This window comes from Coloeus monedula (genome assembly GCF_965178545.1).
Source record: "Coloeus monedula genome assembly, chromosome: 2".
In the NCBI taxonomy this organism is placed as follows: Eukaryota; Metazoa; Chordata; class Aves; order Passeriformes; family Corvidae; genus Coloeus; species Coloeus monedula.
This window is the reverse complement of record NC_138782.1, coordinates 98,013,260-98,031,024: the sequence shown is the minus strand read 5'-3', so window position 1 is coordinate 98,031,024 and position 17,765 is coordinate 98,013,260.

Below are 17,765 nucleotides of genomic sequence, written 5' to 3'. Positions count from 1 at the left end.
ATTTCAAAGTTGTCTTTCACTTAGTATAATTTTTACAAAAAAATGCAATATTATAACAGAAACAGTGTGATCAGCAGGACCAGCGCAATGATCATCCCCCTGTACTCAGCACTGGTGAGGCCACACCTCGAGTGCTGTGCCCAGGTTTGGGCCCCTCACTACAAGAAAGACATTGAGGGGCTGGAGTGGGTCCAGAGAAGGTCAATGGAGCTGGGGAGGGGCTGGAGCACAAGTCATGTGAGGAGCTCTGAGGGACCTGGGGTTGTTAAGACTGGAGAAAAGGAGTCACCGTCCCTGGAAGTGTTCAAAAAATGACTGGCCATGGTACTTGGTGGTATGGTTTAGTTGGCATGGGTGTGTTCAGTCAAAGGTTAGACTTGATGATCTTGGATGTCTTTTCCAGCCTTAATGATTCTACAGTTCTATGATTCTATGATATTCATTCTGCTTTTTGTTGCCCTTTTGTTGGAAGAAGTAAAAGCTAACAAAAGAGTGAGAATAAAATTGTGAAGGAACATGTGTCACTCTTTTTCCTTTTGTGCAACAGTAAGTACTGCTTTTGACTGAATGCTTTCGTGAAACTTGTTGAATACATAGAATGAATATTTGAGACTTCCATGTATTCTATTTCATTCTTTCTTTTCCATATCTGTGGCTCATATTGTCATGGAAGACAGAGGGCCTATAGCATGAAGGCCAAGGGTGCATGATTTGGGAGTTCATCGTTGTTGAGCCTGTGGAGGAAGCAGGTAAAGATAGGGATCCCACTTTCTGAACAGATATTCTAAGTATTAAACAGTAAATTTCTTGTGGAAGGCGTTAATTCTTATGTTTCTGTGATGCATCAGATTTTTACAGAAAGATGGCCTTATGGAAATGTATCTAGAACTGGAAATCTATAGAAAAGTATATTATAAAAAGTTCTGTCTTCCCCAGGGAGAAATTGTGTTTGTATCTTGGTTGGTGTCCTAGTTCCAACTTTAACCAGAAGAGGTTGATGTGCCTTGTTCTCTTTTCATCATGTCTTAGAGCATGATGAAGCAATGTTATCTGGTTATTGAAATATGTCATATTAATATTCATAGTATAAAATTAAAAACACTTAAACAGTAAATAAAGTCCAAATAAGAATTTTTATCTGCAGATACTGAGAAAACCACTTGAACTCTTACTAGGTTTAAAAATAATGTATCTATTTCATTTCACAAGAGCCACTTTTTTTTACATATATAAATATTAACATTCAGCTGTGAAAGTTTAGACGTACTATGCATATCTGTGCACCTGAACACATCTTCATTTTTGACATTCATAAGTAGGCATTTTTATACAACACCAATTTGAAAATTAGGAACTTCATGATAATTTTCCCATTAATTTCAGCAGGATCAAGTTAAATTGCCTAAGGAAGATTCATATCTAAATTACACAGAGAAGCTTCCCCAAGATAACCAAAAAGAAATTGAGTTCGGCATGTGAACAGAGGTCCTGACTGCTCCTCAATTCACGTCTTTGGTGACTATCAGGAAAGAGTAAGATGCAAAAGAAGTCAGTGACTGTTTAGTAAACACTGATTGACAGGGACCTGCTGACCTAAGCAGATGAAGTGGATGCTAACAAAATTTTTATTTTTTTTTTTTCTATAGGAAATAATCTATTTATTTTTCGACATCTGGCAAAAATATAAAAAAAGCATGAAGTAAAATGGTTTGGTATTAGACCTCAACAAGGTCATTATCAGTAAAGTAGCTCAGGTCGAAATAATTGTCAAAAGGTTAGTTATCATGGCTAAAAGAGTGGAGGGAAGCACTACTGCTGTGAAATGACAGAAAGATGGTGGAATAGCACTTGCACAGATGATGAAAGGAATCAAACAGAACTAAGGAAAAGCAAAGAAAGAGCTACTCTGTACAGCTAGATGATGACATGGATACATTATCATGAGATCAAATAGCAGAAGGAGAATGACAGCTGTAAAAAAGCACTATTGAGATATGTCCTCAAAGTGAACAGACTTCTGAAAACTACCTGATAGGACAGAAAAGGAAAGGTTTACTTATGAGCAGATAGAATACCTTGTCTTTCATTATGAGTTCATCCACTGAGGACTGTAATTTATTCTGTGCTTGAAGCGGAATGCTCACTTTGACAACATCTGTAAATGACAGTGTTGCTAACCTACAGCTGTTTGTGCACCACCAAAGGTTATGATTTGAATGAAACGTCAGTACCTTGGAGGGGAAGTATCTTCCAATATGGCTTCATCATTTGCAGAAGTCACCCTCTCTTCTTCATATTGAGTACAAGCAAACTGAAGAGCACAAAACCAACTTTGCTTTCTTTTCTGTCCAACCGTTCATAAAATTAATGAAGCTAATGGGAAGGAAGAAGGAGCTAGTCTTTGGGCTGACAAAAAAAAAAAGTCTGCAAGGTCTTACTATTAAACCTCAGATGTCTGGATGTCTGGAACTTATAGCAAACCACAGAATTTCTGTGTCACTACAGCAGTCTTTTTCAGTCCCATTGCACACAAAGCTACCTGATGCCTGGTTTATAGCACCAGCAGTCCCTGTACAATACCAAACAAAAATCAGAAAAAATTATGTCTTTAATTTCATCTACTTCAGTTATTTCCCAGTGAGTATGGTATCAACCACTTCATTTAAAGACTGTGAAATGTCCTATATGGGTTTTTGGTGGAGGAAGTGAAGGGGTAGAATTTGGCAGTATTCATCAGATCAAAAAGGTAGTTTTACTGTCTTGTCTGTACCAATAGCAGTGAAGATCAATAGGTGTTGGAGCCACTGAGTCAAGAGAGCAAAGACTAGCACATGATATAAAGAAGACTGTGAACTCACAGAAGGAAGCAGTACGCAATGAATTCCAAAAAAAAGACAAAGGTTTCATACCTTTCATTCCATATACCTGATTTGTGGGTCTTTATATAGCCACTCTGAACTCCAAACTCTTCAGTTGTAAATAAATACACACACGCATATGTATAGATATGAGTGTATTTTTTTCCAACTACAGCATAGCATTAGTATGCAACAAAACCTAGCACAACCAGACTGGTGATCTTATGTCTTTCATAGAATTAATAGGTATGACTGGTCATGAGGAAATACACCATGACCAGATTGTTTTCAGAACTATATGTACACCATAAAACTCTAGATTCTACTTTTGTAGGTGCTGGGTTGCATGACAATTAACTGTAGGCATCTATTGGAGCAACATAAGTCTACAGATATGTTTAAGGGAAGATGTTGCTCTTCAGAATGCCTTCCAGCCCTGTTCTCTGAAGTGACTTTTGACATAACACAAAATCATAGACCCATAGAATGATTGAGGATGGAAAGCATCTCTGAAGGTGTCAGAGACTGAAAATAGTTCATGCCCAAAAAGTTGATATAAAGTTTTTACTCATTTATACAGAAGCTACAACCAAAGAACTGGAACTTTGAACTGCTGATTAGATAAAGAGAAACCCATTGTTCGATCATCCCCAGCTGAGTTTGGGGTAGGGGGGAGAGCACAGCTCACAGAAGCCAGGTTAACACAGATCCCCCCCCCCTAAACCAAGGGCGGGGGGAGGAGGTTTGGGGTGCATGGCCTAACCCCTGGTGAAAGGCAATAAACACCCATCCTCCATTACACAAACCGGCCCAGCTGTGGAACCCCCAGCCCCACAGGCCACATCCACGGGACTTTCACGTGAGAGGGTTGGCCCCACAGGGCTGCACGTGGTGCAACAGGCCCAGAGTCAGCTGTGAGAGACTGACCCCCACCCCAGGGGGATATGCCTGCACATTGCTACCTGGCTCGAGGAGGTATCAACCAGTTGGATGCTGTGCTTTACGGGGGGTTCCTGCACTACCACAAAGACCATCTGGAGAGGATCAACGAACATCCTTGGGATCCACAGAGTGGTGATATTTTCCCTATTTTGTCCCTGTCATTCTTTCTGTCCCCCCCACCTATTTTCTACTTCTTTCCTTTTTTTTCTCTCTCTCTCTCCCTCTCATCAAATAAAACCCTTACTATTGTCACTGGCATATGGTCTCATTTGCACACTCATTCGGGCAGAGGCATTTCTAAGAACCTTAATAACTGGATCTCAACAGAAGGTAATCCAGTCCAAACCACTGCTCAGAGGAGGGACAATTATGGTAGGCTCCTGGAATGGCATCCAGTTAGTTTTTTTACTGTCTCCAAGGAGGGAGACTCCACAGAGTAATTGAGCAACCCATTCCAGTGTTTAAATACAATTTTTGCCCATTCACTGTTGTCCTGAATCAATGTAGCAGAGAGACTCTGTCTATGTCTTGATTATTGCTTCTCATTGGGTATTTTTACACATCAGTAAGATTCCCTCAAGCCTTTTTTCCTTCACCTAAACATTCCCATGTCTCTCAGGATCTCTTTGTATGAGAGATGCTCCTGCCACTTTACAGTGTTCATGGTCCTTAACTGGACTCTGGCGAGTCCATGTCTCTCTTGTAGTGTGGAACCTGGAACTAGTCCCATGACTCCTGAGGATTACAGTAGTGCTGAGTAGAGATGAAGAATTACCTTCCTCAAACTGCAGCACTGGATGCAGCACTGGAACATCCCCTAATGGACACAGGGATTTTGCAGTCTGCATGTCTTCAGAACAGACCCCTCTGGTGATGCCAGAAAATGGGAAATATTCCAGAGCTCCTCAATGCCTCATCCACCAAATGTCTTACCTTCCTCTGAGGAGAGAATGTCTGTCCTAAGCTTAGGCTAATTGAATTGCAGCTAAACAATGTCTAAAATAGACTAGTCAGTAGTTCTCTGACCCATTTGAAACAGCTCATGATGGAGAGATTAAAATCACATATATTTTTTACCTAAGAAATTAATTTCTGTTATTATTTTTAATTAATAATGTTCATTGTGCTTTTTATGATAATACTGTATTCAGCATATTCCTCATATTCCTTTCAACACTTTTGTATTCTTTTTAGAAACACACTTTGAAACAATTAATTGTGAATATTTGTGATGTCATGTCACTTGCATAGTTCCACATTCTCAGTTGAATATGCATTGCAATTTTTGAGGAAAATAAAATAACAAGAAAAAAAAAAAAGAAGCTAGTACAGTTACACATGACTTAAATTTCTATATAATGAACAGATTGGAGTTTAAACTCAATTTACATAATAATTCTTTGTGATGAAAGAGGATTTGCTTCAAATATTTAGATCACATCAAAATTATGTTATTTAGATTGGGTTTGGTTTGTTTGGTACAGAAATATACAAAATAAAAATGTTCTCTCATGTGCAGGATTCAAAGGCAGAAAAGCTATGTTTTTATTACCTAGACTTCACATCTAAAGGCATTAGGTTACAAAGAATTTAAGTCCAAGACCTTGGACTGCTTGTATTTCAAAGTTGTGAGCTTGAATACTATGTGTGAGTCAGAATGATGGGATTTACAGGTAGCATTCACCCACCTGTAACCACAAGTTCAAATTGTACTTCTGCAGTGCAAGTAAAGTAAGGCATGACTGCTCCCAGAGCTGACATATTGACAGATACAGCAACAGAAACTTTGATATTTCCATTAGGTCTTAAATTACACATTCAGTAATGAAAGCAATGTGTCAGCACTTCTAAATGTTCACAAAGCCATGCACCATTACCACTTTCCCTAGCACAATTGCTTCCAAAACTTTTCAAATCTCACACACCCCTCACAGGAACACAAGACTCTTGCCTTCAAAACAATTTGAGCAATGTTATCTAATACACAACCTCAAAAACAAGTCTAAGAAGCAAGCCTTTTTGAGGATAGGAAAATGATGGTTGCAGGTGCAGGCAGTATTCCTATATTTTGGGGGAAATTAAAATTTTGTTTGAAAAACTCTGAAATTATACATACAATCACCTCAAGTCTCTGAGATAATTACACACAAAGTAACTATTGATGTTGGTTCACATTAGTTTCTGTTCCTCACTGTGTCACAATGAGGATGAGTTATTCTTCTTAGTTTCAGGCTAGAACAAACTTCCTAAAACAACTCTCTATGGTGAAGTGAAACACAAATTTTGAATAGGGTTTGTTTCTACTTGGCATGCAAGAACTATGGAAATCAGAAATTAAGGATATGGAAAAAAGCACCACGTTATGTTCAACAGTTCATTAATCTTTCAATTAAGACATTAAACTATAAATATTCCATATAAATTCTTTCATTTAAACATAACTTGATATTTGCTCAAGTATCAGCTATGTATAAAATAAAGGAAGAAGCTTGATGGAGAGGAAACTCACAGACACTGGACATCAACATAATTTTAAACTAGGATCCAGTCCTTCAAAAAGGAATTATAGTGCAAATAACTGATCGCAATTAAACTTGAGATTTGGTTCTTTTTTGGAAAACATTTTAGGAAAACATATTTTGCACAAGACAGGTGTAAATATCTAATTCAGGATTGCATGGGTGAGGATTTTGTGACTGAGGACTGTGCGTTTTATACGTGTTGTACAAAAGAACAATGGGATTTAGCTGTTGGTTAATGTTGGTGAGGCCTGCTAATGGCACCTGAAATCTGTAAAGATGCATATTTCCATGCTATTTTGATGAAATATATGGGATGCAATAATCAATTATTTTGCCTACAGAGTAACTTTAAAGAAATAAATCAAAATTCAACTAGGTCCTTTATATTGCCTCTAGAACAAAAAGTATTCACCTTGTTTAAAGGATAAATTCTGTCTTCCTGGTCTTAGAATATAGTTAGATTTTGTTGGCACAAAAACTAGGTGGAACTAACAGTTACAGGAAAACATAATTAGTTAAGTATATTCATTTTAAAAACTGTTCTAGATGAGTTTTTTCTAAATCTAGTATTATCTCTCTTGACAAGTTTCTAACATATTTTTAAAACAGCACTTTGAAATATTTAATTTTTCCTGTTCCAAAATATTACTTTCCTAGGAAGATCAGTAAGTTTCTGAAGATGAAATACAGATTGTGGTTCATTCTCTTGGCATTGGCACATAAATCTTGTAAACAGAAAAAAATAAAAAGGCCTGCATAAAAGACAGTAAATCAAGTAGCATGATATTTCTACATTACAAGGCATGTCTCAAAATGCAACATAAAAATAAAGGAATTTCTATTGCAGAGAAATATTAAATTTATATAAATATAGTCAAAAAGTTATCAGAATTAATTTCTTGAAGTGGTTGGGAAGCTGACATTGTAATATTTGTATCTTGTCAAAAAATGCCTAGATTAATTTAGGGTGTCAGCCAGGTGCAAACCTGTTGCTAGTAACAGAAAAGAATCTGTTTCATGGAAAAGTTTGATGCAAAGTAAACTGTCTTGTGAGGACAAAAACACCAGTGTTCATACAAAAACTTAGTATTCAAAGCAAGTTTAAGATCTCTACATATATGACTCATCTACTTCAACATAATTAAAAATCAGAAAGATGCAAGCATATATTAAGTATTTCACAGCAACCTCTTTCTTTTAAAACTTCCCCAAAATGAAGTTTTATTCCTTATTACTGAAAAAAATGACAGAATAAATCTGAAGGTGAAATATTTCTGCTACCAAATTTAGTAACTTTATATAGTGTCTTTATAACAAAGCAGAGAGCACATGAAGAACTAAAAGAACAAGAAATTGAAACTCATGGAGTGTGAGTAAAAATAATTAAAAGTAAAGAGAGCATAAAGAAATCTGCGCTCTAAAGATTTCTACAATTGAAAGGGTTTTCTATATCATCTGTGGTGATTAGTATATGCTGCAAAGTTTGTACAGTACATTTTGTATTTTCATCAGTTGCAGTATTTAATGAAAATGTTGTTCTATGCAATACCATTTAGTTAGTGTAGGTAGTTAGACAAAACCTGAAAGAAAATGCAGCAGGTGCACTAAATATTAGACATTTCTGGATTTTTGTTGATTAATGATTCAGTTTAATATGACCTTTAAAATCATCTTTGCTTATGGGTATAAAAATAGTACTTGTATGAGATTTGTGAGAAATAGGGCAATGGATTAAACATACTACCATTTAATTCACCTGCAGGCAAAAAAAAAAAAAAAAAAAAAAAGGTGATGCTATAACTAAAGAACAGAAATTCCTTTTTAACAAGGAATAGTCTTTTAAAGTCTCATTTCTTCTGAATGTTCCCTAGTTCACAAGTGGGTTTTTTTAGCAATAGATTAGCTTAATATTTTTGAAAGAAATTCCTAAGACCCTTCCAGATATTTCTCTTTTCTACTCTCAGACTCAGGTTTTAATTTGGTTTTCTGATTTCCAGCTATACAAGCATGATCCTTGCTAAAACAGCTGATCTTCAGGACAAGAGAGTGATCTTTGGTGCTGTTTTATTTATTAGCACAGGTCAAGCCTTTCGTTTTACTTTCAGTAACTATCTGGAGCATATCACACATGAGGAGAGGCCAGGAGAACTTAGGAGCCTTAAAGAAGTTTAAAGGGAGATCACTCCACTATCTACCAAGCCAGACTTTCATCACAATGGAAGGATAAGAAGCAACAGACATAAGTTGGAATATGGGAAATTTTGATCCGATATGAGGACTGGCCTTGCTTTAAGGGGGAGTTTGGCCTCTTGAATATCCTTGAACCTACATGAATCTGTCATTCTGTGGATTAACATACATACATCCTGTATGGATATGGACAGATGTTCACCTGAAAATAAACTTCTAAAAGAAATTAAGTAAGTAAAAGCCCAATGATACCTTTCTCAGGAAAGGTTTAAATTTTTAGCAAATTATACTAATTTCTTGAGTCTTGCACAAACCTTTTGACAACAACTGGAATACTAGCAACAGCAGTATTGTGGAAATTTCCTGAAAATAAATGATTCATTGAAATAAAAACATGACTAAAAGAAAAGTAAGCAAGACTATAGGGGAACTAGATTTTTCTTTTCATTCAATTTCTCATTCCATTCCTGGCTTTAAATAAGGAATAAACTTTAAAACCAGTTATAATTGAGATACTCAGACAGGAGTTGCAGGAGGTGCAAATAGGACAATAAGCCATTTACTATAGACTACTTGATGGATCTCCCCCAAGGATAACTTTAGATTAACAATTTTTTTAGGACAAGTAGAAGAAATTTTCATTAAACGCAATTTACTAAAATCAAAAAGTATTGTTAAAAGTAGAAAAAATTTATCTGCTTTATAAAGGCTATTTTTTAGCACATAAAAATTTGTTTACTTCCTTACTACTGGCATAAGTGCTTTCTTGCTACTATGTGAGTTCCCAGGAAGAAGGAAAAATATTTGGATTTTTTTCTCTAAAGAAAATGAAAAGTAAATGTGCATGTATGTGTATGCTAGGAGGACAGAACAAGAGAGCATGAGTGCACACGCATAAATGCTTTCTTTGAATGAAAGTTAATAAGTGAATGTCATAACTTGAGCAGGTTATTGATATGAAAAACAATATGGTAGAGACAGTGAGCTTTAAGCAAACTTGAGAAGACACAGTACTGAGCTACTCAGGAAATGAAGGGCTGTCATATTCTCATCATCTTTTAGACTTCAAAGAAAGTAGAAATAAGAAAGACAAAGCATAAAATCCTGAGAGGCCAAAGGAAGGGTTATTAATACTTTTTTTCTAAGGCAGCATTAAATCAGAATGATGAAACAAATAGATGGATGGATGGATCAACTAATCGATAGGACAAATGTTTTCAGCAAAACATTGCCAGGCACATGAAGGACCGGAAAGTGATTGGAAGTAGTCAGTATGGAGTCACAGTGGGGAAGTCATGCTTGATCACCTGTTTATGTCCCAAGCATGATAGCTGCAGTGCACTAAGCCTGTCACATTACAGCAGTAGTTAAAACCAACAAACAAACCCCTGAAATAGATGAAACAGTTCATCTTGCCTTTACCTTCCTCATATGCAAATCCTTGCCAACCTACCTGACTCCACTTTTGTTTATTCTTCACCCTTGCCTAACCATATCAAGCTCTGAAATCCCCTCCCAACCATTCATATACATCTCCCACCTTAACCAGACTTTGCTGTTCCCTGAAATGAAAAGTCACAAGCAGAATCCTTGTGAATTACATATTTTATTCATCAAGTCATAGAAAACTGGAGAATGAGTTACAGAGAAAGCAGAGAGAAAAAGAAGGGGATCAAGAGGGTGTGATGGATAATATTCAGAAAACAAACAAAATCCAATTATCGTGTACCAGAAAAAGGATAGCTGGAGCTGGAAGGGGGAGGGAGGGAAGGGGAAGTGAACTCCTATTTGTTAATTTCATTTTTTCAGCAATGTAAAGATGATCAGCATAAACCTGGCTGTTTTGAGGGATCCCCAGTCTCTCTCAGGGATTCAGAAGCTCTAGAAATTTCTTCATCTAACCTTTCCAGACCAAAGGGTTCTTGAACAACCTTGTTCTCACACTTCTTGGTGCATTCCTCCACCTTGTCTTCCTTATGACTCTATCAACAAAACCATAAGGACTGACAGTTGACTCCTTACCACAGTTGACCCCTTACCACCTTTTCTGACTATTTTTCTGCTTCCAGAGAGCTCTAAACAGAGCCTCGTCCTTCTGCTCTCTCATAACAACCAAACCTGACAACCCGTCTCTGCACAGCTTCTCAGGTCAACCCCCTCTTATGACCAAGATGTCTTCTTCAATGTCTCTGTGAAAGAAGCATATCAGACAGAATATGTTAATCCCTCTAATTTTCTTTTCTTTGTTATTGAAAGCCACTCTGTATGAGCAGGGATCCAGAATCTTATCTCAAGTCCATCTGGAAAAGAGCAACTCTTCAGGTTAGTGGAGGAGCTCTATATCAGGTTGCCATACTACTGCTGAGCTGTGGCCTATGAATAATTCAGCCAGGTCTGTTCTCTGTGCCTTCATACACTCACATATGGATTACTGCTGTAGAAGTGTATCTACATGGAGTCCATAACCGCTGTAACCCAGTATAAGTGCTGTGTCCTGTGGAAACCTTGAGATGAATAACAGAAGACTCTTCCTCCATGTCCTCCTCTTCTGATTCACATTTAATTGTTTCCTTTCCCAAACCTTTTTTTCTTACCTAATGACCTAGATAAACAGCCAGCTTCCTCCAGAATGCCAGAGGGAGAACACATCACCAGCCTGCTAAACCACATCTTCACCTTCAGCCTAGATTCCTGAACTGTTAAACTCCATTTATGTGGATATTATGGGTATGGATAATCAAGAAATAATAAGAGTAAAGTGCAACTAAAGGACTTCAGTAGAACTGTGGTAACTTCCAGATTGTCTCCACACTGCCCCAACAGCCTCTAGTCAGATACCACATCTGGTATCTGGAGGTACAACTTATTACTTGATGCCTAGGTTTTAAGTTTTATATTTTCCTGATTCTGTACTACTTAGAGTCTAACTCTGAGGTTTCTCGTAGCTTGCTAATTTCTGCTCACTTGTGCTGGGTAGACATAACAAAACCTCTTCGGGCCTGCTTTCCAAGGTCACCCAGACTGTCCTAGGCCCAAAAAGTATAATCCAAAGAACTTCTAAGGGGGCGCAGTGGAGGGGGAATTACATAATTGAACTGAATCTTTAATTGGAGAATTAACCCTGCTATGCAAATGAACCAAACCTCTAAAGGTGTGAAGAACTTGTGACCTGTCGTCCATCTTGGGGTCCATTTCTTGCAATAGCCTCTGGCTCCCCAGGGGTACCTTTGAAGGCCTTTCAAATAAATACCTATTTTATTCTTTTACTCCTGTCCGGTCTCTGTGTCTAGGAGGCCTCTTAAGGCATCAACATCCCACTTCAACACTATCTTAGAGTGTCTCAGCTGGCCATGTTTGGGGTTTGGATTTATCTAGAGCTGTTTTAGAATTAGCAGCTTCTCACCTAACTTTTAACTAAACTTGATCTATCATGATCTTCTGCTAGGTATGTCAAAACCTTCAGTCTGCTGGACACATTCTGCCCATGCTTATTATACACGAAAGGAGAAGGTTTCTCATCTAAGGTGGAGCATCTATTCTATTTTAGTTACAGTTGCCAAGTCAGGTGGTTATTAGCCTTTATAGAAGGATAAAAACAGAGCTCATTTTGATGAGCATTTTTGGTGAGCAATTCAGCATTTAGAGGCTCTCGAATATGTAAGACTGTATTTATACTAGAAAATATGGCAGTGTCAGAGAATGTTCCTGAGCATGGGAGCGTGTTCTTTTATACTGCATTTCTGTGTAATCTTTTCCTTTAAGGAAATTTTCCTTGTGATTTTTCACAGCATGGGCAAACTCAAATTTTTGGTACACTAAGAGTCAAAGAGGTCTATAGTTTCTATTGACATTAATTTCCTAAATTAAAAATTTAAATCCTCAAAACTCTTTGTTTTAAGGGTGTTTTGATATTCAATCTAACCATTGTTTCTTCCTGTGTAGACAACCAGGCACACAATTTTATTCTTCATGCTAATTTACCCACATCATGGTTAAAAGGATTTTTCCTCCTTACATATTTTGTCTGCAAGGCACAATCCAAAAGGAATTATTCAAAATTTTTACTATGTCAAATACTGCACTGCAGGGAGAAAGAGGTATTGATAATTTCCCAGGACCTGCTTTTAACAGCCAAGTGCTTGTAGCAATCTTAGTTATGATTAACAACTCTGTGTTTCTCCTTAGGCTAAAGAAGATTTTACCTCTGATCCTAAATGCCTAATTTGACTTTAACCAGTACACTCTTGGGTGTAAAGGGGAACAGGAACACTAACCAACTCTCCATTGTGTTTTGGGGCTTCCAGACAAAAAAAATAACAAACTGATATGACTAATCTGCCCAGCTTTGAGTTACTTCTGTCATGTATCCTAGTGAAAAGATGTATATTCCTCAGGCTAAAAGTGAGATGTTTAAGCATTCCTCTTGCCTTAGAATTTTCTAGTGTTTAGTTCAGCTGGCTCTACTCAGCTTGCTGGACTCTGTGGCACTTACATGCAAAACCTTACCTTTCTCATTTTTTCATGACCTGTGGGTACATAGCTTGTTGCTGAAGCTTCTGCCAAACAACAAATGCACTTGGAAGTTAAATACTGAAAAAACTGTGCTCAAATTCCCTGGTGGATTAGGCTCTAAGCTTATTCACATTTCCATAAACTTACTACATATATCTGTAATTTAGCATAATTATATTTTTAGATAAATATATGTATAACTGCTTAGGAGGATCTTCTACTTCCTGGTATCATATATAATAAAATCCTGATAACTAATCACTAGGCATATGGCAACCATTTTTAATTTTTTTTTCTTTTAAATGTCCATAGTGAGGTTCAGATTACAATCCTTTGCTCTTTGGTGGAAACCATTTTGTGTTTGAAACTGTCATCAGTAAGGTTTTGAAACTGTAATACTGCTTTACTCTAAAAAATAAAGGCCTTTGGGTTGAATCCCTAAAGCATATAAGGTGTCCCTGCACATGGCAGGGACTATATGATCTTTAAGGGCCTTATCAACCTAGGCCCTTCTAAGATTCTATTATTCTATGATTGGTTTCTTGTTTTCTTTTTGTGCATTACAGATACATGCTTAAAAGCAATTTATTTGACTTATTTAAAGGCAGTATCCTGCATAAGACCTCCTTCTTTCACCTTTTGACCCCAGTTCTCTCAAGCATGTGACATCAAGGTCCTGTGGTTTCAAGTTAGTAATCGTGCTAGAGCAGGCAGCAGAGTATTTAATGTAGTTTATTGGATTTTGAAATTATAAGCAGCTTTAAAAAAAAGCATTTTCCATTTTGAGTAAATCATACCAATTGTTATGCTTTGATACTGTTTATGAACTCACTGCTGCTACAAAGATAGTAGATGCCAGCTGGAAAACAAGTACATTCATTCTTTACACATTCAATTGAGAGTGGCTCTTACATAACTGTATCCTCAACACCCAGAAAATATCTCTTTTCTATGAATGGTTTCTGTAGAATCTGAAATTAGATATACTATGCTACATTTTCCAATAGATCATAAGGGGAAATAATTTTTAAAAGCTGCCACTGCAATTTGGCAATAGTGAAAAGATCAATAGGTCATTTGTTTAGCATATTTAGACTCCTGTTTGTAGAAGAAGTAAAAATCATGACTCCCTGTCAGATAGAGCCTCAATATCTACACTGATAGTATTAGTGATTACAGTTTATGGCTTAGTGTCAGAAGGATGGTCAGATCCTTGTGAGACATGGGAACTTTTACACCTGTTCATAAGATACCACCAGAAGGACCGATTGTGAAGATGAGAAAGGCAACAAGGACATGCACATATCCTAGTGTTTTCTAAAAGTGAACCATGCTCATATACTACCACTGTTTCCCAAAGGAATAATGGGTAGAATGTTCTTGAAGACTGACTCTTTGTTAAGCTGTCAACAAGTAAATAAATTCTATTTTTTAAAATATGAATACACACTAAAATATTTTAAAAAATGTTTAGAATTTCATATATTGATTCTGAAAATACTAATATATATATGTGGCTATCTTTATGTATAAAAGCATTTTAAAAAGCATTTTTATTTCATTTGAAGTATGTACATTTGAAGACCTAGCTCTCAGATGTTAAAATTGGAAATACCTCTGGCTCCACATTATCCGTCAGTTTCATGGGTTGGATGCAGGCTTGTGAAAGAATAAACCAGTTATTTTTTTATAAACCCACCAAATAGCTTAAGTCTCATTTTAAAATCTGAATTGGTAACATAATGGGAGGTAAATCCCATCTCACTAGACAGCACCTGAATTTTTTTTCCATTTTACATAATGCTTGGGAACATAAAATGACAAGATTAAGATTCTATTGAAACATTATGTAATGAAAAATCTGTATCTGATATTTAAAAGCATAAAAGGAAATAGAAGGAACAAAGTTGATAAGAATAGGTCACACAATAGATGAAAATCTAAAATTAAATATTTAATTAGAACTCTGATTTTGCTTTCAAGGTAGGTGGCATTGCACAGGCTATATTACAGTCTTTTATGTTTGTTTCTTTCTTTTTTTTTCCAAAGAGAATACTGTTTATTTTTAACAGGCCACTTTAATATTAATACAAGTGTAATAGGATCAGAACTGAAAATCAGCTAAAGATGGTAAATTTTACATTATTGGGAAAATTACAATTTTTTTTTTTTATTGTAAAAACATTTATTTTTAACAATTTACCTACATTAATCAAAAAAGTACAGCATATTTAATAATTTTACAAATTCTTCATAAAAAATATATCTCTGTACAAAAAGTTCTTTTGCACCTACTTCATGTCACAGCAGCATGTAGTGAAATGGCAGAATGGAATAGTGGGAATGAAAATTAGATTGACTTGATCATAATGTCGGCGTTCTCCCCAGTCCCCCCGCCCTCACCCTCCCACCTTTTTTTTTTTTATTTTTTTAATAACGGCTTTTTTTGTTTACAAAATATTTTACACAAGAAAAAAAATTATTGCAGCTAGCCTGGAGAAAGGCAAGATGTGTGATACAAGCAGCAGTTTTTAACAGCTTTGAAGCACATAACCTGTTTTTTAAAAAAAATATAGAGCATGTATTATTAGCCTGTCATAATGATCTGGTCAACGCTGGGGGAAAAGTCTTCTGCATATAATCTCAAAAAAAAAGATTTCCTGGCTGCCATTACCCAGCCACTGCACAACATCTTTAGAGTCTCACTCCGTAGAAGCACCATATATAAGTGCAGGCATACACAGTCCTCTGTATAATAACGTCAGGAGAAGGAGATCCAACCTGAACAGAAGACTCAAACATAGCGGAGAAGGAGAGGAATTTGAAAGGTGTGGACAGAACTGATTAAGCTACGATACTTTTGTTTTACTTGGGTTCCAACATGAAGCTCCTGTTTAATCAACACTAAAAGCAAACTTCTTAGGATAATTTGTCAGTGTGTTCCTTTTGAATGTCCCTGATCAAAGAACACTCAGGATAAGCAGTCATTACATTACCTCCCAAAACGAACCACTGAATAATGGATTCACGGAATCTGGGCTCTCTAATACAAAAGATCAAATCATTTAACTATTCTCTTTTATCCTCCAACACATTCCTTGGAGGTCATAGTGAGATAGGGCACTGAAGAATACACTGTAATGAGAGGAGTAGAAAACATCAATAATAGCTAGATATTTTGTTTTCAAAACTCCATTTTTTTTTCTGCCATTGCTACTACAGAAGGATTTTTAATATAATAATGTCAATTTTGAACACCTGTCAGAAACTCAACTCAGAAAACAGCTTCCCTCCCTAGCCCACTCTTCCTACAAAAGCTCTTCATTTGCCAAGCAACTTCCTCTATGTGGGAGAAGATCAAGACAACAACTTTAATCTGATGACTGTTATTTCTCAGGAAACATGAAGGGCTCTGAGATGGGACAGATAAATGAAACTTACTGCACAATAACTTCAGAAACAAACAAAAAAGAAAGCCAAAAACTACTAACAGAATGAACAAGGAACTGACTGGAAAGGATTATTTATTAATTTTTCTTCAGAGTTTCTTGCTCATATGAAGAATGTAACAGCTGGAGGCCCTACAATACTGTATTATATTGCTGGTATTTTTCATCTAACAGATGTAGTTGTTAAGCTGACCATTACCTTTGAAATTTTCATTGTGTTCTGCAACATTAGCTGAAAAACCTGTTACTGGGCTTATTTTACCTTTTTGTTTTGTGTATAACAGCCAGACCTACACACATATGGAGTTCAGAAAAACTTTTCAACAGGCATTGATAGCAACTGGACATTAGCATATTTTGAAATTCAGAAAATTAAAACAAAACAACAGCATCAAAAAAACCAGCCCTAAATTAGAAGAAAAGCAAAACAACTTTCCTGTGTTTTGAACTCAATGTGTATGTCTAAAACCAGATTTTGCTTCATTATTTACTATCATTTCCCAATTTTAAAACTCAATTTCGTTAATCTGCCCAGTGGCATTTTTGTTTGTTCCCATTCAATAATACCTCTAATTTATGCAAATGTTAATGATTACTCAACCTTTATATGTATAAATATCTCTGTCAAACTGTATAAGTACAAAAGCAGTAAGTAGTGTGTTTAAAAAATTTTAAAATAAACAGAAAGCAAAGATAGTTGAATATTTCTCTTTGTTCCAAGTAGAAACTGAATGACAACTTGTTATAAACAAGTTGGACTGGATTTATATATGCTACTGTAATGTGGTTTAGTTCCATGTAACATCAGAAAATGATGTCATATTAAAGGAAAAATGGAAAAAAAATGCAAAAGGGAAGACTGTATTATGAGCACAGGCTCACAGGCTTTATGAGCTATCTAAAATAAATTACTATTCACATTTGTACACGGCAAGCAGCAATAGCTGCTAACCCCCCTGCTGTTAAATAGTATGATACTGACAGTGGTGACTGATGACTGATTTCAAAAGAAAACAATAGTGGCAATGAAAATTTCTTAGAAATGGGCTCTTGTTCTGGTTGAAAGTCTCCAGTGACTTGTAATCATGTTTACAATGAAATTTAGTCAAGAATTGACAGAAGAAACATTATCCTCTATTGCACGAGATTTTAACCTGTGCTAAGCATGGGGCTCAATTTAATATTCCAAGTAAATTTATTGTGGAATGTTTTGCTTGGCAAAGAGTGAGTTAATGTCTATATACAATGGTCAGTGTATAGAAACCCTGTATATTTTCACCAGTATCTTACTC